This window comes from Macaca mulatta, chromosome 10, assembly GCF_049350105.2.
Source record: "Macaca mulatta isolate MMU2019108-1 chromosome 10, T2T-MMU8v2.0, whole genome shotgun sequence".
Classification (NCBI taxonomy): domain Eukaryota; kingdom Metazoa; phylum Chordata; class Mammalia; order Primates; family Cercopithecidae; genus Macaca; species Macaca mulatta.
The window spans coordinates 115,405,819-115,427,928 of record NC_133415.1 but is presented as its reverse complement, the minus strand read 5'-3'; the positions used below and the strand labels follow the sequence as shown (position 1 = coordinate 115,427,928).

The 22,110-nt window shown below is 55.4% G+C and overlaps 1 long non-coding RNA gene across 1 annotated transcript; it reads left to right on the top strand.

The window, feature by feature from the left end:
* Positions 1-16,182: 16,182 nt before the first annotated feature.
* Positions 16,183-21,270, top strand: LOC144332219 (uncharacterized). Its single transcript, XR_013400113.1, has 3 exons — positions 16,183-16,303; positions 17,516-17,732; positions 19,027-21,270. It is a non-coding gene; the product is annotated as an uncharacterized LOC144332219 (long non-coding RNA).
* The last annotated feature ends 840 nt before the right edge of the window (positions 21,271-22,110 follow it).

Genomic DNA, 22,110 nt, shown 5'->3' with positions numbered 1-22,110 from the left:
CAGGTGCCCCCGGCTCACACCTTCATTGCTCAGTGATGTCTTGGCCCCAGGCAAGGCTGGCCCCTAGTTGGCCTTGGGACAGGGGACCCCACTGACCTCACCGCCCGCTGTGTCCTGGGGTCATCCCGGTATGTGCTGGTGACTTCCGCATATGCTGGGGGCATTTTTCTGTGCATAGGCATATTATATTTTGGACAACATAGGAAGGAATAAAAGGAAGCGCTCATCCGGATCCAGGTCTCTGTAACTGCTGCGTAAGCCGCCCCAGGCACTATGGGGCCCACCTGGTTCCTGCTGCCCATGAGGGAAGGAGGGGGTCTCCTGCAGGCCCACCTGGCCATTTGTCAGTCTCGGGGCCAGAGAGCCAACACCCTCGGGGTCTCATGAGAGCAGGGAGGGCCTCCAGCAAAGCTGCAGCTGACCACGGCCACACTTGGGTCCCTCGGGGCTAGCTGGGGTCTGCAGCCACCGCGTTGGCCCATGGGAGGGAAAGACTCCAGCGGACCCCGCTCCAGGGACCGTGTCTCTGTAACTTGGTGTAACCGGGAACCGTTGAATCAGGGCACTTCTTTTTAAGCAGTTTCCAGTCACGCTTGAGGGAAGGAGCCTGTTCTTCCACTGGAAGGTGCAGCTGCCGAAGCTGACATCTCAGGGTCTATTTTTAAAAAGTCTTTCTCGTAACTCTGATCAGTTCCGCGTGCAGAAAGTCCAACTGGGCCTCACATCACCACCAAATGCGTGGGGTTCCGGGAGGCACAGAGGCCCCAACAGCCTAATCCCTGCGTGGGGTCCACTCCTCCCTGCGGCTGTGGACCTGTGAAGTCCCCGGGTCCTTCCCACTGGCCTCCCAGGCAGTGCCTCTCCTGGCCATGAGAGGGCAGCCTCGCCCCTGCTGAGCCCAGGCACCCAGCGACCCCGGGACACAGAGCTGGCATCTGCAGCTCTGTGGATGTCCGCGGGCGCCTGCCGGGAGTCCTGAGAAACCGGCATCTCAGGAGGAACAGGGAGGTCTCTGATGAGCCACGGCCCTTGATGGGCACCCTGAGCAGGTGGAGCAGCTGGGTAGATAGATTTGGATCCCAGAACACTAAGGTGCAGGGAAGCTCAACTTCAGTGTCTACCCACAAGCTCCAGGTGCACAGGTAGGAGGAGGCCTCCAGCACACTGGTGGGGGAGGCCCAGGTGCCTCTAATCAGTCCTGCATGCAGGAAGTCCAGCTGGGCCTCACATCACCACCAAATGCATGGGGAGTACAGACGTGTGCCACCGCACCCGGCTAACTTTTGTATTTTTAGTAGAGACGGGGTTTCGCCATGTTGGCCAAGCTGGTCTCGAACTCCTGACCTCAGGTGATCCGCCTGCCTCAGCCTCCCAAAGTGCTGGGATTACAGGCTTGAGCCACTGCGCCTGGCCGGAAATATTTTCTTTCTTTTTAAAAAACCAACACAAGTTCATTATAGAGGCTTAGAAAATAAGAATAAGTCAAGAGGCTGGAATAAAAGTTGCTTCTAATCCCACAGCCCCTGAAGGATGGGGGCACTGGTTACCCGAAGTGAATGAAGAGCCTTACACCACTTGAAACCATGACCAGCATTTTTAGATTCTACTCATCACTTTGCCCCTTACCCCTCAAAGGCCAGGACCCCCTAACCCAGGAGGGCAGGAGAAGGGGGACTCCCTGAACAACTGGAATCTTGGGGGTAAGGGACAAATGAAAGCATTGTTCATGCCTTTCAGAATGGGGACCCCTCCTCACTCTTGCCCACCACGATCCCCAAGAGATCCAAGCCCAGCCCCGGGCAACGTGCCAGGTCGGCTGGTCAGTTTCTACTCTGCAGCTCCCATGATGTGACAGTGACCTGAGCCGGCACACCGCTCAACATGTGGTCGAGTGAAAGATCATAAACACGCACCACGCTGGCTTATTTGACAATCACGTGCAGCATGAACATTACAAACACACTGGCGTGATGTGGATTCATGGCCTACACAAACAACACGCAGAAACATGTACACAGACAACAACACACAGAAATATGTACACAGACAGCAACACACAGAAACAACATGTACACAGACAGCAACACACGGAAACGTGTACACAAATAACACGCAGAAACATACACAGACAACACACAGAAACATGTACACAAACAACACACAGAAACACGTACACAGACAACAACACACAGAAACAACATGTACACAGACAACAACACGCAGAAACAGGTGCACAGACAGCAACACACAGAAACAACATGTACACAGACAGCACGCAAAAACAACATGTACACAGACAACAACACGCAGAAACACGTACATGAACAACATGCAGAAACGTACACAGACAACACACAGAAACAGGTACACAAACAATACACAGAAACATGTACACAGACAACAACACACAGAAACAACATGTACACAGACAGCACGCAAAAACAACATGTACACAGACAACAACATGCAGAAACATGTACACGAACAACACGCAGAAACATACACAGACAACACACAGAAACAGGTACATGTGACTGGCACCACCGCCCAACACCTGAACTTTCATCGTCCCAAACGAAAGCTCTGTCCCCACGAAACAACAACTCCCTGCCACTCGTACCCCCACTCTACGTTCTGTCTCTATGTGTGGCCACTCTAGGAACCTCGTACGAGTGGAGGCATGCAGGACCTGTCTTTCTGTGTCTGCTTATTTCACTCAGCACAGTGTCCTCCAGGACCGTGCATGTCGTAGCCAGTGTTAGCAGTCCCTTCTTTTTTAAGGCTGAGTAATATTCCGTTGTATGAATAGACCACATTTTGTTTAGTCATTCATCCACTGAGGGGCACTTGGGTGGCTTCTACCTTTGGGCGACTGTGACCAAGGTTACTAGGAACACAGGTGTACAAGTGCAGACCCAGCTTTCGGTTCTTTGGGGGCACATACCCGGTTTCCGGAAGCGGCACTGCTGGATCCCAAGGTGATTCTACTTTGGATTTTTGAGGACCCGCCACGCCATTTGCCAGTTTGGCCTGTTCTGTGCTGCTGCTGGGCAGAGTCACTCAGTTCGCGTCATGCGTGCTGGGCTCTCTCATGAGACGTCAGGTTGCGAGATGCGTCCAGGTTGTTGAGCTCGGCTGAGGCTGCTCTCCCACAGGGCCATACGCGTGGCAGATCCCACAGTGTATTTACCCACACAAAATGGTTGGCAGGCATCTGGGTTGCTTTCAGCTTGAGATAATTATGACCAGGGTGCTGTCAACTTTCTTTTTTTTTTTTTTTTTGAGACAGAGTCTCGCTCTGTAGCCCAGGCTGGAGTGCAGTGGCCGGATCTCAGCTCACTGCAAGCTCCGCCTCCCGGGTTTACGCCATTCTCCTGCCTCAGCCTCCCGAGTAGCTGGGACTACAGGCGCCCGCCACCTCGCCCGGCTAGTTTTTGTATTTCTTAGTAGAGACGGGGTTTCACCGTGTTAGCCAGGATGGTCTCGATCTCCTGACCTCGTGATCCGCCCGTCTCAGCCTCCCAAAGTGCTGGGATTACAGGCTTGAGCCACCGCGCCCGGCCGGCGCTGTCAACTTTCTAGCACACACATTTTGGGAACGACGTGTGCTTCTGATGGACTCGGTGGTCCAGGGCGTGCACATGCCTCAGCTGGATGTTCATAATCTCCCTCCAGGCCAAATGCTCTTGGAAAGAAGCCGTGTCTGCTTGGACGTACGCAGTAACAATAACAAAGTTAACAATGGCCACGCACGTTTATCGGACACTTCCTTTGTGAGTGGTGACCCTATGATAACTTGTATGAATCTCACACCAGACACTACCATTTCCCACATTCAAGATTAGGATAAAACAATGAGGAGCCGTGGCTGCCTGGGCCCCATTGCCAGTGAGTGTAGAGCTCGCACTCAAACGCAGGCAGACGCCAGCAGCTGCCGCACACACAGTCTTCATCCACGTCTAAAAGCTGGCTGACGGCTGGGCGCGGTGGCTCACGCCTGTAATCCCAGCACTTTGGGAGGCCAAGGCGGGCGGATCATGAGGTCAGGAGATCGAGACCATCCCGGCTAACACGGTGAAACCCCGTCTCTACTAAAAATACAAAAAATTAGGCAGGCGAGGTGGCGGGCGCCTGTAGTCCCAGCTTCTAGGGAGGCTGAGGCAGGAGAATGGCGTGAACCGGGGGGCAGAACTTGCAGTGAGCTGAGATCCGGCCACTGCACTCCAACCTGGGCGACAGAGCGAGACTCCGTCTCAAAAAAAAAAAAAAAAAGGTGGCTGAGCAAGGCCGACCATGCTCCTGCACCTCTCTGTCACTCACATGACCTTTTTAACAAATCAGTTTTAGCTGCAAAAAAAAAAACCAAAATGGCGATGGCAGCTGCCCCTGCCACCATGCTGCCTCTGCCTCCACTGCACCCAGGGCTCGCTGGGTCTGGTGGCCACTGGGAGTGTGTGCAGCCTTCCCGGGGTTCTGCGCCTGCCTGTGAGTCCCGGGACACCCCTCCCGCAGGATGCTTCGAAATCACTCAATGGAGAGCGGTCCGTGGGACAAAATGAGTGGGGATGGAAGGTGGCGAGTGGGCTTGTTAGATAAGAAGCCGACCCGCTTCTCTAGTAATCTCTTCTGATTGGCAGCAAGAAAGTTCACATGGTCCCTCAGTTCCCCTGAGAGTGGTTTTGGGGAGAACGAGGACTCGCATGCCCTTCGTCACCTACTTGTTTAATTCTTCACCTTCTTTCTTATGGAACAGCACACACGTGATGTTCACCATTTCTGCAACTCTCTTTTATTCTACGTGTTGGCCTAACCTAGATACTGTTCCATGTCGATGAATAACATGCCAATGAATATTCGACAACACTTTCAGTGACTGCGTGCCTTTCTACCATGATTTATTTACCTTCTAAGATCGTTTCCGGCTTTTGGTATTATAATGACTGTTCTTCCATTTATGCAAATCTTTGCACAGACTCATCCTCTTAGGACACTTTTTTTTTTTTTTTTTTTTTTTTTTTTTGAGACGGAGTCTCTCTCTGTCACCCAGGCTGGAGTGCAGTGGTCAGATCTTGGCTCACTGCAAGCTCCATCTCCCGGGTTTATGCCATTCTCCTGCCTCAGCATCCCGAGTAGCTGGGACTACAGGCGCCTGCCACCTCACCCGGCTAATTTTTTGTATTTTTTAGTAGAGACGGGGTTTCACCTTGTTAGCCAGGATGGTCTCGATCTCCTGACCTCGTGTTCCGCCCGTCTCGGCCTCCCAAAGTGCTGGGATTACAGGCTTGAGCCACCGCGCCCGGCCAGGACACATTTTAATGAGTTTTATTGGGATTTGGGTACGTTGTTCCAGAATGCACCATTGCCCCCATCCCCATCCCCAAGAAGACGTGCCCATTTATTTCTGCTAGCAGGTATTTTCCCAGTTCTTAGGCCAGAATTGGTTTTACAATTTAAAACGGTATTTGCCTGTTTGACAGAAGATAAACTGAATATCATGGATGCTTTCATTGCATTTATTTGATTCAAGAGAGGTCAGGCATTTATCATAAGTTTATTGGTTAGAGTGTAATTGGCAGATATGCCTGTTCACATCTTTTGCCCATTTTTCTAGGGGTGGGCTTGTCCTTTAAAAACTGTATTGCTTTATGAGAACACAATTAACTCTTTGACTGTAATGTCTATTGAAAATACGTTCTCTTAGTGTGCCATTTGCTTTTAATTTTGGTTTATGGTATCTCTACCCATACAGACGGTTTTAATTTTCATGTAGTCAAATTTATCAATCTTTTCCTTTGTGATGCTTGGAAAGGCCTCACTCATTTCAGGGCCATAAAATGATCTATATCCATTCCAGTTATTAAGCTGTCAGTAGATTTAGGTATGTGGTGACATAAGGCTTCTCATCTGCACTTCAAATAGCTCATTTCAATCCTTGGTTGAGTGAGTAGAGATCACAGATGGAATATAATTATGTGATTTGAAAATGGATAGAGGCCGGGCGTGGTGGCTCACACCTGCAATCCCAGCACTTTGGGAGGCCAAGGTGGGCGGATCACGAGGTCAGGAGATCAAGACCATCCTGGTGAACACCGTGAAACCCCGTCTCTACTGAAAATACAAAAAAATTAGCTGGGCCTGGTGGCAGGCGCCTGTAGTCCCAGCTTCTAGGGAGGCTGAGGCAGGAGAATGGTGTGAACCCAGGAGGTGGCGGAGCTTGCAGTGAGCGGAGATGGCACCACTGCCCTCCAGCCTGGGCAACAGAGCCAGACTCCATTTCAAAAAAAAAAAAAAGAAAATGGATAGAAGTGCATATTTCCTGTATATTTCCAAGGAACTCCCCTAATACAAACTTGTGAGTCTCCTGTCAGTGGGGAGGACTGTTTTTCCTCCATCAGTCACCTCTTCGTCCACTGGAACATGACTTCCTGAGGCCAGGGGCCAGCTTCAACCACTGCTGACCCCAGAGTACAGACTCCAGGTCTTGCTGAGGACCTGCTGGACAAACAAAAGTGATACCCAGAGAGTATTACTCAGCCACAAAAAAAGAGAATAAAATCCTGTTATTTGCAGCAACACGGATGGAACTGGAGGCCATTATGTTAAGTGAAATAAGCCAGGCACACAAGGACAAATATCAGACACTCTTAACTCACACACGAGAGTGAAAAAAAGTGGGTCTTGCTGCAGCAGAGAGTAGAGAGATGCTTACCAGAGGCTGGGACGGGGAGGGGGAGGGGAGATGAAGAGAGGCTGATTCCTGAGGGCAAACACCCCGTTTGATAGAAGAGAGAGGACCCAATGTTTGACAGATCACTAGGGCGACTATAATTACATCAGCTGTTTCAAAACAACTAGGAGAAAATCATTCTAAATAGGACAAATACTTAAGGTGATGGATATCCCAGTTACACGGATTGAACCTTTACAAATTACATGACTGTATTAAATTATCACACGCACCCTGAAAATGTGTACATCGATTATGTATCAAAGATTTTAATTAAAAAATTTAAAAAGCACAGAGACAGTGTCCCCTCGATATGGGGGGTGCAGGTGTGATGATTCCTTCGGGAGACGCCGTGTGCCTGTGTTTGCTCATGTTGCGTTTGGAGGTCAGCACGCGACGGGCCTGGGGTAAGGTGGGTGTTCCTGGGAGGATCTCCAACAAGGCTGCCTGAGGCCCTTTGTGCCTGGAGGTGCTGTTGAGGGGAGCGTGCTTCTTCACTGCTCACAGCACACGGGCAACAGAGAGATCTGACTTGCAGAATTTCATAAATCACAACTATTTTAGTTTCAAGGGTTGAAAATTGATTAAAGCTGGAGCCATCATGCATCGTATGGATCCAGGAGGCCCATCTCTCGTCTCTCTCAGGCGCGCTCCCTCCCAGACCCGCGTGTCAGCAGTTTTCCGGGAAAGCAATCTTTTTATGTGCAGCATCGCCGTGGCAGATTACTGTAATGACGCTGGCTGGCTGGTCTGCGGACGGCTGCCGGCCTGCCAGGGCAGGAGCTGGAAGGAGGGCGTCTGCGGGCTGCTCTGCCTGTGCTCTGCTCCTCAGGCCGGGAATTCGGGAGCTGGTTCTCCTTCCTGCGCTCCTTCAGGGAGGCGGTGGTCCTTCCGGGGCCTCTTAGTTGGACGGCCACTCAACCTGCCCATTTTCTCACGTGAACTATTGATCTCGCCAGCATTTCTCGGTGCGTTTGGTCTAGGTTTGCACTGGCATTTGACACGCCCAGGGAAAGGGGGGCTTTGAAAAGGATACTTTCACCTTAATGGACATTTCCCCCAGAATGATTCCCTGTCAAGGGCTCCACCTTTGTGAAAGTCTTCCTTTTACCTGCAGTATAAGTTTTGTTGCATTTTCCTCTCCACAGAGTCACTGAATCACCTGGGAAATGAGAGCACACTCCCGGGTGGACTCTCAGCCACGGTTCTCCCCTCCTCACGGCAGCAGCGTGTTCCCACAGCCTCGCAGGGGACCGCAAGGCAGGAAGAGCCTTCTTCCACCTCCTGGGCTTGAGCTTCATCCTGTAACTTCCATTGGCCAATGGGATCTTGGTGAACGTGGCACAAGTGAAGGCTTGAATTGCTCATGGGCAGTCAGGCTGTGTTCTCACACTTCTGTCCTTGCCATGACAGGAACTGGCCCTGGGTGGCCTGCTGGTCCCGGGAGGACAAGAAACAGCGAGCAGAGCGGACCCTTGCCCACAGCCAGAACCAGCTGGATCAGCCCGTGGATATGGGACTCAGAAAGAAATGTTGTCTACTGTCTGCAGCTGACTGTGGCTGTTTGTTACATAGCTGTAGCTGACTGATACAATAGGGAACTCAGGTGAGAAGTGTCTGGTGACATGGGACTCAGAAAGAAATGTTGTCTACTGTCTGCAGCTGACTGTGGCTGTTTGTTACACAGCTGTAGCTGACTGATACAATAGGGAACTCAGGTGAGAAGTGTCTGGTGACATGGGACTCAGAAAGAAATGTTGTCTACTGTCTGCAGCTGACTGTGGCTGTTTGTTACACAGCTGTAGCTGACTGATACAATAGGGAACTCAGGTGAGAAGTGTCTGGTACTGATCTTATTCGTTGATCTCCCAATTATCTTTGGTGTTCTTCCTTCCCCATCTCTGTCACCCTTCCCAGGTTCAAGCCATCACCTTATATGACAGTAACAGCACGATAGTCCCTATGTCCTGCAGCATCCCTACTTCCTTCCCAGCCAGCCCCTCCAATCCAGTCCCCTCTAGCATGGAGCCCCTTGATAGCTCTCTCCCGCTCTTAGAAACCGACCAGACTCATCTCCAGATCTCCAGCCTCCTGCCTCTCCCATCCCCGTACCATGTACGTTTTAATCACAGCAACATCCATGCCATGCTCTTCCCTCCCAGACAATCTCCAGTCATCCTCCAGTCTCAGCTAAAATGTCACCTCTTCCAGGAAGCCCTCTGGTTAAGCTCAGCCTCTCTGTCATATTCTAAGAACTTATCATGTTGCACGTTCTGTTAGTGGCTGATTGTCTGATTCAAGCTGGCCTCTCCCGCTGGACAGTGGCCCATGAGTGGGGACCCTGCCTTCTTGCTCATCATCATGTCCCCACACCCAGACAGGACCTGGCCTAGCACCGGCACCCCATGGAGACCTGACGAATGGACAGACAGTCCAGATGGCCAGTGAGTGACAGCGGGGCAGCCCTGTGGCTCCCTACGTGCAGGGGCCATGGCAAGGAGTCCTGGATGGAGCTCAGCCAGCAGCCTCTCCCTTTAGGTCCTGCTAGAAGCCTGGCGGAGGCACATTCAGCACAATAGAGGGACACTGCTGGAAGCCGGGGGCGGCTCAGACTGGTGCCCCTTCTGCCCAAATCTATTCTATTTGCCCCAGCTGGGGTCCTGATGATTCTGGTGGTCTGTAGGATGCTGACCCTGAGCCCCCGCCATCTGACTCTGAGGGCTGTGCTTGGGAGATGAACTCGAGAAATCTCAGCAGCCGCCTCTGAATTTAGCCTTGGAGGGTGCAGAGTGCTCTGCACCTCCCTCCTCTGCCAGGGCCTGTGGGCAGTGTTGCTTGCCAGCCACGGCCCAGGACATTCTTCCAGCAGGGTGGACAGAGGGCAGTCCCCAAAGCATTTCCATCCTGGGTTTCTGCTGATCCTGTTAGATCTTTCTGGAATTTCCAGGCTCCCTTCACACAGAGAAAGGAGCTGGCCTGGGACCTACGACAGGAGCTCCTGGCACTGGGGCTGCACCGGCATCCCGGGCCCCTCGCTGGCCTGTGGCCCCTCACGCCAGCAGGCCTGTCCCCCCTGGGGGTTCATGCTCCTTCCAGCTTCTGTTTACCTGGAGAGACCTCTTAATGCCTTGGGGTGGGGGATGTCACCCCCCAAGTCCCCAGTCTCTGCATTTCCTCTCTGCCTGTCCCCTGTGGCTCTTCTGCACCCGGTGGGGCAGAAGAGGGACAGCCGTCCCCTACGGGATGGGAACATTGCCCCCACTGTGGGCAGATCCTTGTTGCTCAGCATCTCCCCCACCAAGTCCGTCCGCGGTTCAAGGCTTTGGTTTCTCCCAATCCCATCTCTGCACCCAGCCTCGTCAGCATTACTGCTGAAAGCCAGGGTTGGGGGTGTCCCTGACGTCACACACATCCTCCCTCGGGCCACTCCCACCCAGCAGCTGCCAGGAGCCTCTGACTTTTAAAAAGCTCAACTTCATCATGGCTGTGGGGTCTTACATGGGGATTCTGAACCCTTGCTGCCCGCGCAAAAACACCAGCGTCCACTCAGCCAGCAGGCCAGGGAAACCCCGGGGCTGGGCAGGGCGTTTTCCACTCTGAAACTTCATTCTTGACACCAGCTGCTCTGTGCCTCTCTAATAAAACCGTGGAACCCAGGTGTGGCGGCCGCGTGCCTGTCAAACCTGCTTCCTCATCTCCTTCCAGGGTTCTGACCAGAGTGTGAACAAGTAAATCAAAGTCCTGTTCGTTTCTGAAAAAACATTATTTTCCTCAATGAATGTTCAAATTGTGTTTTATTTTCCTCTTTTTAAAATGCTTTTTTAAAAGAATTGTTTTAGGTGGGGCATGGTGGCTCACGTCTGTAATCCCAGCACTTTGGGAGGCCGAGGCAGGCAGATCACTTGAGGTCAGGAGTTTGAGACAATCCTGGCCAACACGGTGAAACCCTGTCTCTACTAAAAATACAAAAATTAGCCAGGTGTGGTGGCGGGCACCTGTAATTCCAGCTACTCGGGAGGTTGAAGCTGGAGAATCTCTTGAACCCGGGAGGCAGAGGTTGCAGTGAGCCGAGATGGCGCCACCACACTCCAGCCTGGGTTACAAGAGCAAAACTCTGTCTGAAAAAAATAAATAAATAAAAGAATTGTTTTAGATTTACAAGACAGTTGCACAGATAGTTCAGAAAGCACCACACGCCCACGCCCAGCCCCCCGGGATGAGAACATTTCACATCTCAGGGATATCTGTCACGGCCAGAGTGCCAGCGTTGTCCACGGCGAGGAGCCGGACACTGTGCTTCCCTGACGCCCTCCTGTCCCAGGACCCTGTCCAGGACCCCAGGTACCATTTACACCTCACGTCTCTGTGGGCTCCTCGAGGCTGTGGCTTTCTCAGACTCGCCTCGTTTTTCATGACCTTGAGGGTTTTGAGGACTGGTCAGGACCGTGGTGGAATGGCCCTGGGTCCCAGTGTTATGCCTTTTCAGCTGTCTGGTGGGAGCCTCCGGAGGGTTCCCTGCATGGCCATGCTGCCCCACATGGAACCCCAAGACCGACAGGTCTCCAGGGCACAGTAGCTGGTCAAGGACTTAAGATTAGAAAGGTGTTGCCATGGCCTGATTTCTCCCCTGGGTCCCACCCAGGTTGCCTTGTCCTCGCAGGCCAGCCTCTCCCAGTGCCAGGACAGTAGCAGCAAGACTCCAAGCCCCCCAGAAAGAACGGAGCCTGCTCCCCACTTCCAGGAACGGACTCACCTGCCTCACGGGTCACATGCCCGACCCTGGACCGTTCACTGCAGCTGGCCAGCTTCATCCGAAACACAGAGGGACGGAACAGGGCAGGGCTGGGTCCCCAAGGCAGGACTGGAACCACCACCTCAACAAGGGGTCCCTCTGCAGTGTCCCAACAGACACCGTCTCCCTGCTGGCCTGAGAATTCTGGAACTCGGCTGTGAATGGCCACAAGAGGAGGAGATGTTCTTGAAACATCTTTTCAAGGTTTATGAGACATTCTATTAGCCCAGCCTCAGATGGCTGTTCATGTGAGATGCAGTGTGTGCACCCCTGCGATAATTTTCTAGGCAAGAGGCAATAAAACGAAGTGGGCTCACACGAAGGCACTGCCGCCTTGGTTTGAAGGTTGGAAGGTAGGCCCTGTATTTGGGGGCCAAGTGACAGACAGCACATGAGCATTTAATCTGCGATATGGGCAAGGATCATTCCGGAGCACACTAGACAGACAAGACCCACTTGAAATTATTGGAAACTTGTTTCAGGAGGTGACAGTTTGCTTGTTCCCTTAAACGCTATTTAAAGAGGAAACCAAATTATCTAAAATTGGCGCAGACAGTGGTGGACACACAGCCGACCCTCGCTGTCCTCAGTGTGCAAACACACAGGATTCTGGCTGGGGTGCAGCTCCAGACTCGCCCAGGACAGCGACGTGGCAAAGAGGTTTCCGGGCAGCCTTCACGGGGCGTGGCTCACGTGTGTGAGGGCCACGCTCTGGGTCAGCCATTCGTGCACAGGAGCTTCCATCTTCGCAGCTGGTGCAGATGTTATACCCCCGCTCCCGGCCCCATCTCCCAGTTTGGGATTCCGAGTTCCTCAGGGAGCAGAGCGGGCAGCCAGCCTCTGCAGCAGCCCCGTGGGCAGGGCCAGGAGGGGGACAGTGTGTGCCCTGCGGGTGCGGAGTCCCCAGGGAGGTCCTGTGGGGTAGCAAGGAAGCTGCTGCATGTGGCTGTGCGGGGGCACTGGCTCTGTGGAAATGGGCACTGCCTAGCCTGCAGCCCAGCACCCCCTGCACCCCTCTAGCCACAGAGGCAGCCGTGCTGGGGCCCTGCCAGCAGCTGAGTAAAACTGCTAATGAAATAGCATCGTTAAAACTGGGCCCGCCGTCCAGCCAGAGTGCTTCGCTGGCCCCCAGCCCAGCGCTCCCCAGCCCGGGGTCAGGGTGTGGGTCCCCGGAGAGCAGACAGAGCTAAACACTGCCCCCGCCTCGCCTGGAATGTGGTCCATTTGGCCTCACGGCCATTTGCTATTTTCATGCTTTTTCTCCATCCAGCGGGTTTCTCGATGGCAGGAATTTCACCAGCTTCGGTTCTTCCTCCCTCCCTTCCTGCCTCCCTCTCCCTTCCTCCCACCTCCAGCAGCATCTTTTCCTCCTTCCGGAATTTCAGATGATGTCTTCCATTTGCATTAAAACCAAACAGGTTAATCATCATATTTAAATAAAGGCGTTGCCTGAAAGTGCTCTCTTCGTTACTAATGAACCTTGGCATGAGGCAGGAGCCTCTGTTTGTGTTTTTTAAATTGCAGATACAGGTGTGGGGAGGGCCCTTCCGGAAGGAGAACTTTCTTTGCAATTTCTGAATGAGGAAGAGTTTGCATTTCTCTGGGTTGCCCGGCCCCGTTGTTTCTGTGGTCTTAGAGTGACACGGGGAGCAGCTGGTCGTGACAAATGCGTTGCTCACATGCCCCTGTGGTCTCCACCAGCAGCTCCTGGGCATTTGGTATGGCCTGGAGGCCTTGAGTAACGAGGGCTCCCCTGTGGGCTCTGCCCCGTGCACCACTGAGCTTCAGGAAGCCGCTGTGAGGTCTCATACCACGCCCCCTGCCCCCCCACCCCCGGCTCAGCAGGTCCTGAGCCCCCTAAAACTCTCACCTTCCCCAGACAGATAGGACTTGCTGGCTGCTTTAGATACTAGTACAATATTGTGGATGGTCAGGGAGTCCCCAGGAATGGCCAGGGGAAGGGGGTGCCCTTTAAATCCCTGAAGCTGGGTAAGGAGGCCTTTTAAAAAACAGGGCTGTTTACAGGGGGCAGGGCCAGCTGAGGCCTTGGACCTCCAGAGACACTTCCTCCCCCAACTTCCTCCACCCCCAGCCCCATCCCACCCATCAGGCCCGCTCTGGCCAAGGCCCTGCCTTTCACCCAGCTCCCTCTCCATCAGTCAGAGAGAGGATGCTAGAGGAAAGTGCACCTTCCCTAGAGAGGCTACTGGAAGATTCCCGGTCCCGGTGGGCAGGTGGTAGGCAGGGCCAGCAGATGCAGGGCTGAGCTGCACCTGGCAAGGGCCAGCCAAGTTCATAGAGGGTTGAGCTCAGCAGCACACCACAGGCCTGCCTGCACAGAGAGGTCACTGGAGTGGTTTCTGTGGGCCCCCAAAGCTACAGGGGTGTGGGTGAGGCAGAAGGGTTGGGGGAAGGGGCAGGCTCTGACCTGGGGCACTGGCTGGGAGGGCGTAGCAGTAGGTCGGCTCTGCTAGGAGTGCGTGTACTTTCTGCGCCTTCAGGTTCTGAGCAGTGATTCCTGAGCCAAATCTTGTCTCTCAGGCAAACCTTGCAGTTGTCTGTGTGTGCGTGGAGGCGGGGTGCACCTGCTCCCACAGGTGTCTGCTCCTGGGGGTCAGGGTTGGTGGAACATCCAACCCTTGCTGAATGCAGACCTGGGACACTGAATGGGACGGGGACGCCCCGACTGACCGGACTGCAGCAGAACACGGGCTGTTCTGGGGCTTGGCTCCCTCCCCTGCAGCAGAGAGGGCTCCAACGCTATGGGGCAGGTCCTGGCAGGGGGGATGCATGGGTGGGCTGTGCATGACTCTGGGCCTTGCTGGGTGGCCACACGAGTGACTGGAGATGTCCCATGGGTCTGCCAGCCCCAGGCTCTTCTCCAACATGACCGAGGTGCTCCCATGAAGAGGTCTGTGTCCCCTCTTCTGGAATCTGAGGGCCTTGTGACTGTCGGAAGGGATGCCAGGTGGCTCCGTGCCTTGACTTCCACCCTCTCTCTCGAATGCTGGCCTCAGGAAGCCCACCCATGTCACATGTGGGGCTGAAGGAGAGGCCCAGCCCCAGGTCCCAGCTGCAAGTCCCGCGGACGGCGGCATCGTCTGTAGGAGACTCCAGAGGATCCGGGTTCCAGCCCCGAGGCTTTCCCGAGGAGGCCGCAGACCTTGGGGAGGAGGCCTGGGCCATCCCAAGTGGCCTGTCGGAGTCTCTGACCCACAGGTGCTGTGAGCAGCGAGCATGGTCGTCCCACAGCCTAGGCCTGGGCACTTACTGTGCATCCCAGAAGCTGGAACGCGTGCTGGGCCCAAACAACTCCTCAGGGCAGGGTGACCAAGCTCTGGCACATCTGGGGGCCAATCCCCACAGGGCTGAGTCCGCCAGGGGCACCAGCCACAGTCCTGAGTGCTGACTGTGCACCACCTGAAAAAGCTCTCCCCAGTGGCTCTGCCGCAGTTTTTTGGTTGAAGCAAATGCTGGCGTTGGGTCTCACCTGCCTCCACACTTGCCCTGGATCCTGGAGGCTCCAAGGGATGGGGCGTCTCATGAACAGGCAAGGTGGGGCCTGGGTCTGGCCAACTGTTGTTGCCTCTGGTGGTGGTTGGGGGTCCAGCACCAGCATTTGCTCACTCTGGTCCCCAGAGGGCTGGGCAGGTGCTGCGGCAGGAGGTGCCCCTGACCGCATGGCCTGCTGGAAAGGAGCCCACGCACCTCCCTCCCAGCTCGGTGGCAGCCTGGAGGCAGCATCCAGAGGGCCTGCAGTGCGGCCCGAGCTCAGAACCTCTCCCAGCACCGGCACGATCAGAGGATGCTTTAACCAAAGCCATTAAGCTGTCACGGCCCATCCACCTCCTGCCCCTTCCTGCCAGTTACTGCAGGCCGGGGTGGGGAGCGGGGGGCGGGGGGCCAGCAGCTGCGGGGTGTGGTGAGCCCCTCCACCCCCCTGAGTCACCGCCATCCAGCCAGACTGCCCACCACCGGCTCTGAGCTCATCGGCTCTGCCATCAATCACTTCCCTCCGGAGCTGGGCAAGGCACTGGGGAAACGTGGGCCTGAGCAGGACTTGTGGCCAAGGCCACTGGACTAGCTCGAGAGTCCTGGGCGGGGTCCAGGCATGGGCTCCAGGCCTTCTGCCCCAGCTGGAGGTGCCATAGCAGGTGCCTCTTGTGGGATGAGGGCAAGTGACACAGTCTTGAGGCTCCCCCGGTCAGACCCTTCCCCCTTCTCCCTAGGCCGTGGTGGGCTGGTGGCCACTTCCACTGCTGCCTGTGTCTGAGGACATCAGCCCAGGATTGGCACAGAAGAGGAAGGTGTTGCATCAACATGGGCTCATTCACCTGACAAGGAGATGGCTGCAGCCTCCCCTGCCAAATGGTGATGGTGCTGGCTGGTGCCCCCAGGAGCTGTTCACCATCTCCCAGGCTAATGGCGCTTGCTGCCTGGCACACAGCAGGTGACTACACTGCATGGCTTATAAATGTGGTCTCTGCCAGGAAATCCTGGGAAAGAGCCAGGGAGGTGGCGTTTTATCCACGAGCCTGCTATGGCTTAGCCTAGCCCTCCACTAACTGTGACCAAGCTCCGGACGAGACGCAAACTACGGAGGACCTGCAAAGTAAGGAGACTGCAGGGCGGAGGCGGAACTTGGAGGAGTGACCTGCCGTGGGGTTTCTGGTTTCCTCCTCGTGGCTTTTTCTGGAAGGCAAGCCCCACTCTCACATCCACATGGCAACACAAGCAGCTAAAACGCAGATAGAAACCCCAACCTGGGAAAAGGAGTCCTACAGGTAAGAAGGGGGCAGAGCCCCAGAAGGGGGAGAGCCGGGGAAGGGAGGGGGGACCCCGGAAAGGGAAGAGAGGAGGGGGAGCCCCAGAAAGGGGAGAGCCGGGGAAGGGAGGAGGGGGGACCCCGGAAAGGGGAGAGCCGGGGAAGAGAGGGGTGGAACCCCGGAAGGGGGAGAGTGGGGGAAGAGAGGGGTGGAACCACGGAAGGGGGAGAGTGGGGGAAGAGAGGGGGCAGAACCTCAGAAGGGGGAGAGTGGGGGAAGAGAGGGGCGGAACCCTGGAAGGGGGAGAGTGGGGGAAGAGAGGGGGCGGAACCCTGGAAGGGGGAGAGTGGGGGAAGAGAGGGGGCGGAACCCTGGAAGGGGGAGAGTGGGGGAAGAGAGGGGGCAGAACCTCAGAAGGGGGAGAGTGGGGGAAGAGAGGGGCGGAACCCTGGAAGGGGGAGAGTGGGGGAAGAGAGGGGGCGGAACCCTGGAAGGGGGAGAGTGGGGGAAGAGAGGGGGCGGAACCCTGGAAGGGGGAGAGTGGGGGAAGAGAGGGGCGGAACCCTGGAAGGGGGAGAGTGGGGGAAGAGAGGGGGCGGAACCTCGGAAGGGGGAGAGTGGGGGAAGAGAGGGGGCGGAACCCTGGAAGGGGGAGAGTGGGGGAAGAGAGGGGGCGGAACCTCAGAAGGGGGAGAGTGGGGGAAGAGAGGGGCGGAACCCTGGAAGGGGGAGAGTGGGGGAAGAGAGGGGCGGAACCCTGGAAGGGGGAGAGTGGGGGAAGAGAGGGGGCGGAACCTCGGAAGGGGGAGAGTGGGGGAAGAGAGGGGGCGGAACCCTGGAAGGGGGAGAGTGGGGGAAGAGAGGGGGCGGAACCCTGGAAGGGGGAGAGTGGGGGAAGAGAGGGGGCGGAACCTCGGAAGGGGGAGAGTGGGGGAAGAGAGGGGGCGGAACCTCGGAAGGGGGAGAGTGGGGGAAGAGAGGGGGCGGAACCTCGGAAGGGGGAGAGTGGGGGAAGAGAGGGGGCAGAGCCCCGGAATGGGGAGAGCCAGGGAAGGCAGAGGGTGTAGGGTCTGTGGTGATGTCCTTTTTAGCTTCCAAGTTTGTAATGAGTGTCTCCTCTTTGTTTTGGGGTCAGTCCATCCAGAAACTTATCAATTGTATTGATCTTTTCAAAGAATCAGCTTTGGTTTCATTTATTTCCTCTATTTTCTGTTTTTGTTTTTTGTTCAGTTGATTTCCACCCTGATCTTTATCACCTTCTGCTTTCTGCCTGCGTTGTGTATGTATTTTTCCCTTACTCGTTTCTCCAGGTGAAAGCTCCCATCATAGTTGGCATGCGTTTTCTGTAAAGGGCTGGAGAGTAAATATGTTTGGTTTTGTGAGTCATGTGGTGTGTGTCACAACCACTCAACTGCTGTTGTAGCATGAAAGCAGCGACAGAAAACACGTAAGTACCAAGTCGTTCTCCAGCATAACTTTATTTTCAACAGTGGGCAGGGGCCAGACGTGGCCGGTGGGCCGCAGGAAGGGGCCAGACGTGGCCGGTGGGCCGCAGGAAGGGGCCAGACGTGGCCGGTGGGCCGCAGGAAGGGGCCAGACGTGGCCGGTGGGCCGCAGGAAGGGGCCAGACGTGACCGGTGGGCTGCAGGAAGGGGCCAGACGTGGCCGGTGGGCTGCAGCTTGCTGGCTCTTGGCTTAGAGTGCTTTGTGATCTCTTCCTTTTTTATCATTTCAGCAATTACTGCTGTAAAATGTATCCTAAACACTACTCAATTTGCATCTCACAAACGTTGATATGTTGTTTTAATTTCCATTGAATTCAAAATACTGTCTAATTACCTCTGCATTAACCCTATGTTTCCATGCTTTGACATTTGGGTGACCCAGGAGGGGCTCCCCTTCCTAGGGCTCCCCAGCAAGAGCTCCTTGCATAAGCAAATCAAGGAATCCAGAGCCCACCCTCCAACTGCTCCCTAACTGGGCCACACTCTGGGCCAATGTCCCTCTACCCTAATCACCCCAGGGCCAGGAGCTACACCCAGACCAGCTGGCATTAATGCAACCGGCCAGTTCTCCACCTGTCCACCCCCTGGCCTGGTCCTTCCCACACCACGTTCCTCGCTCCCTCTGCCTCCTGGCCCACCCTGGTGCTTCCCTGTGCCCCTTCACCATGGCAGTGCTGCCAGCTCTGTCCTCTTGGAACAGGTGACAAATCGTCTTTTCGATGGTGGTTGTCTCCTGATCTGTGGGCCTCACCCTACCTGAATGACAACGAAAGTTACATTTTAAAAACACCAGGTCACCTCCTCTGTTGATATGTTGTTTAATTAACAACTTCTAAATAACTCATGAGCTCTTTTCGTTTTTTTGAGATGGAGTCTCGCTCTGTCACCCCAGCTGGAGTGCAGTGTTGTGATCTTGGCTCACTGTAACCTCCACCTCCTGGGTTCAAATGATTCTTGTGCCTCAGCCTCCTGAGTAGCTGGGATTATAGGTGTGGGCCACCATGACCAGCGAATTTTTGTATTTTCAGTAGAGACAGGATTTCACCATGTTGGCCAGGCTGGTCTCAGGCTCCTGGCCTCAAGTGATCTACCTGCCTCGGCCTCCCAAAGTGCTGGGATTACAGGCATGAGCCACCATGCCCAGCCACTCACGAGTTATTTAGAAGTGAGTTGCTTAATGTATCAGGATGTTCTATTATCTTTCTGTATTGGGTTCTCCTTTCACTCTAATTCTAGGATAGTCAAGGAACACAAGTCTCAACAAATCTTGAGATTTATTTTCACTTTGTTCTCTGCACGACTTGAGTCTTTCAAGATCTACTGAGACCTGTGCTGGGACCCAGTGTGGTCGGCCTTGGTCACTGCTCTGTGTGCCCTGGAGGAGCGTGCACCACTGCTGGGCTGCAGTGTCTGGCACATGCCATGGTCCAGCTGGCCCCCGATGATCTGTGGGAGTGCCTCTCCCCAGCGCGTCTGGACAGGTTCTTGCTGAGCACCGGAACCCTGAACATTCGGGGCACGAGGCGTCAGACACAGAGGGGGAGCTCCAGCCAGCAAGCGCCTGCTCCCGCTCTGGGAAGCGCTCCTGGTGCACAGCATCACTGTCCAGGCGTGGTCAGGCCTGAGGATGTTTCCCAGAAGTGCCCTGAAGGTGTCCTGCTGGCCGCCGTGCGAAGGGATGATGTGACTGCACCACAGTCCCCATTTCAGGAGCACGATTCACTCCAGGACGCGATCCTGAGCCTGTCCCACTCTTCAGGGGCTGTGGGGGTGGAGGAGGGGCTCACGAGAGTCACCCAGGGCCACAGTTCACCCTGCATTTTCCCAGTGGCCCTGGGCAGGCCACACCCTCGGCCTCCAAGAATTCACGCCCATCCCATGACAGAGGAGCCTGGGATTGGGGAGAAGGGATTGTGTGCTTGGGGGCACCAGTGCCGTGAGAGGACCTGTGGGGGAGGCGTGTGGTCCTGGCATAGGGCCTGGAACTGCCAGGGCGAGGGAGGGGAAGGACACCCAGCGCCACCCTGATGTGCAAACCCTTGAGCTGCCTCTTGGCCACCCAGGGAGGAGGGAGGGAGTGTGCAGGGCTGGGAGGGCTGATAGCGCCGTAGACACCATATGCTTTTCATGCCTGAAGCTTCTGTAGGAAAACAGAGATTGGCCAAAGTTTCCGTTACTAAAAGTGTGAAATTAATTTAAGTCCATCAAACTCAAACTTGTGCAGGCACCAGGCAGCCACCCCCGATGGCAGCAGCTGGCCAGGCGTAAGGGACACAATCTGCAGAGGTGACGAAACCAGCAATGATGCTGGACGGCAGAGTGAGTGGACGGTGAGGAGTGCTGAGGCCTGTGCAGAGAGCAGGAGCCGAGCCCAGCACAGCTGAGTGCAGCCATGTCCAGCCCAGCCACACCCAGCCCAGCACAGCCATGGCCAACCACACCCAACCCAACCCAGCCTAGCCATGCCCAGCCCAGCCCAGCCACGCCCAGCCTAACACAGCCACGACCAACCACACCCAACCCAACCCAGCCTAGCCATGCCCAGCCCAGCCCAGCCACGCCCAGCCCAACACAGCCACGACCAACCACACCCAACCCAACCCAGCCTAGCCATGCCCAGCCCAGCCCAGCCACGCCCAGCCCAACACAGCCACGACCAACCACACCCAACCCAGCCCAGCCCAGCCACGCCCAGCCCAACACAGCCACGACCAACCACACCCAACCCAGCCCAGCCCAGCCACACCGAGCCCAACACAGCCACGACCAACAACACCCAACCCAGCCCAGCCTAGCCATGCCCAGCCCACAAAAGCCACACCCAGCCCAACACAGCCACGACCAACCACACCCAACCCAGCCCAGCCACGCCACGCCCATCCATGCCCAGCCCAACTCTGCCACGCCCAGCCCACAAAAGCCACACCCCACTCCCAAACCACACCTGAATACAGGCCTAGTGTTACCAGAGCTTCTCATTTTCCAACAGAAATGTGCAATTGGGGTCATCATGTTCAATTTCCCAGTTTTGAATATACTTTCAAACATCTTGACCAGCTCTACTCAGGGTTATTTGACACAATCAACTACACGTGTGAAAGTGGCAATCTGGAAAGCTTCGACCTATGTGCACACCCTCGAAACCCTCCCCATGGTCCAGGGTGAACCTCGTCACCCAGAGCATGTCCTCCTGCCCTGCGTCCTCCCACCCCGTCCCCAGGAACCGCCGACGTCACTATAGGCAACTGCCTTTTGCAGAATTTTGTATGAATGAAGTCACATGTATATACTCCTTCTTGCATGCAGCATAATTATTTTCACGTTCCATGTTGTCATGTGTTTCAAAATTCCACTCCTTTTTATTTCTGAGTTGTATGGATGCACCACAATTTCTTCATCCAATCACTTGTTGGTAGACATTTTGGTTTTCTCCCCCAGGTTTTTGCTATCACAAATAAAACTGCTGTGGACATTCATGCGTAAGTCCTTGTGTGAACACGTTTTCATCCCTCTGGAAAGAATTCCTGGGAGTGGAATGGCTGAGTCTCTGGTAGGAGCGTGTCTAGCTTAACAACCTGCAGGACGGTTTTCCAGAGCGGCCGAACCATCTTCCATCCCCCTCAGCAGCGTACGGCGAACTTGCAACAGCACCACACGGCCCTAAGATGCACACGCCTGTGGGTGCTGCCCAGCCACGGCTGCCAGCTTGTCTCTGGCCCAGATCCACTTCTTGCTCAACAGATGGGGAGGCCGAGGGGAACCACAGGCCATGCCAAAAGTCATGCAGCAGCTGTCAGCTGAGCCAAGGCTGGCAGTGGCCCAGGCTGATCTTGCCGCCTCCATGCTGGCAACTATCTCACCAAGGCACGCTCTGGTGGAAGCTGGACGCAGGGGACACTACGCTAAGTGGAGTCATCCAAGAGATACACCGACCACATCTCTTCTGTGTTTCTATCCCCGAGCTCCCAGGGGCCAGGACCACCTGCCCAGGAAGTGCCCATTGTGCCAAGAAGAACATGACCCAGCACAAGGTCACTGCAGGTCCCTGAGCAGAAGAACTGGCCCACGCAGGACCCCAAAGGCTCAGTAGCAAGGTGCTCCTCCGGAAAGCTGTGATTCCTGGAGTGATCCGGGCTCCGGGGCGGGGTCTCCTGGTGCGGGGTCCTGAGCTCTGCCTCTGTCGGGTCCGGGGCGGGGCCTCCTGGTGCAGGGTCCTGAGCTCTGCCTCTGTCGGGTCCGGGGCGGGGCCTCCTGGTGCGGGGTTCTGAGCTCTGCCTCTGTCGGGTCCGGGGCGGGGCCTCCTGGTACAGGGTCCTGAGC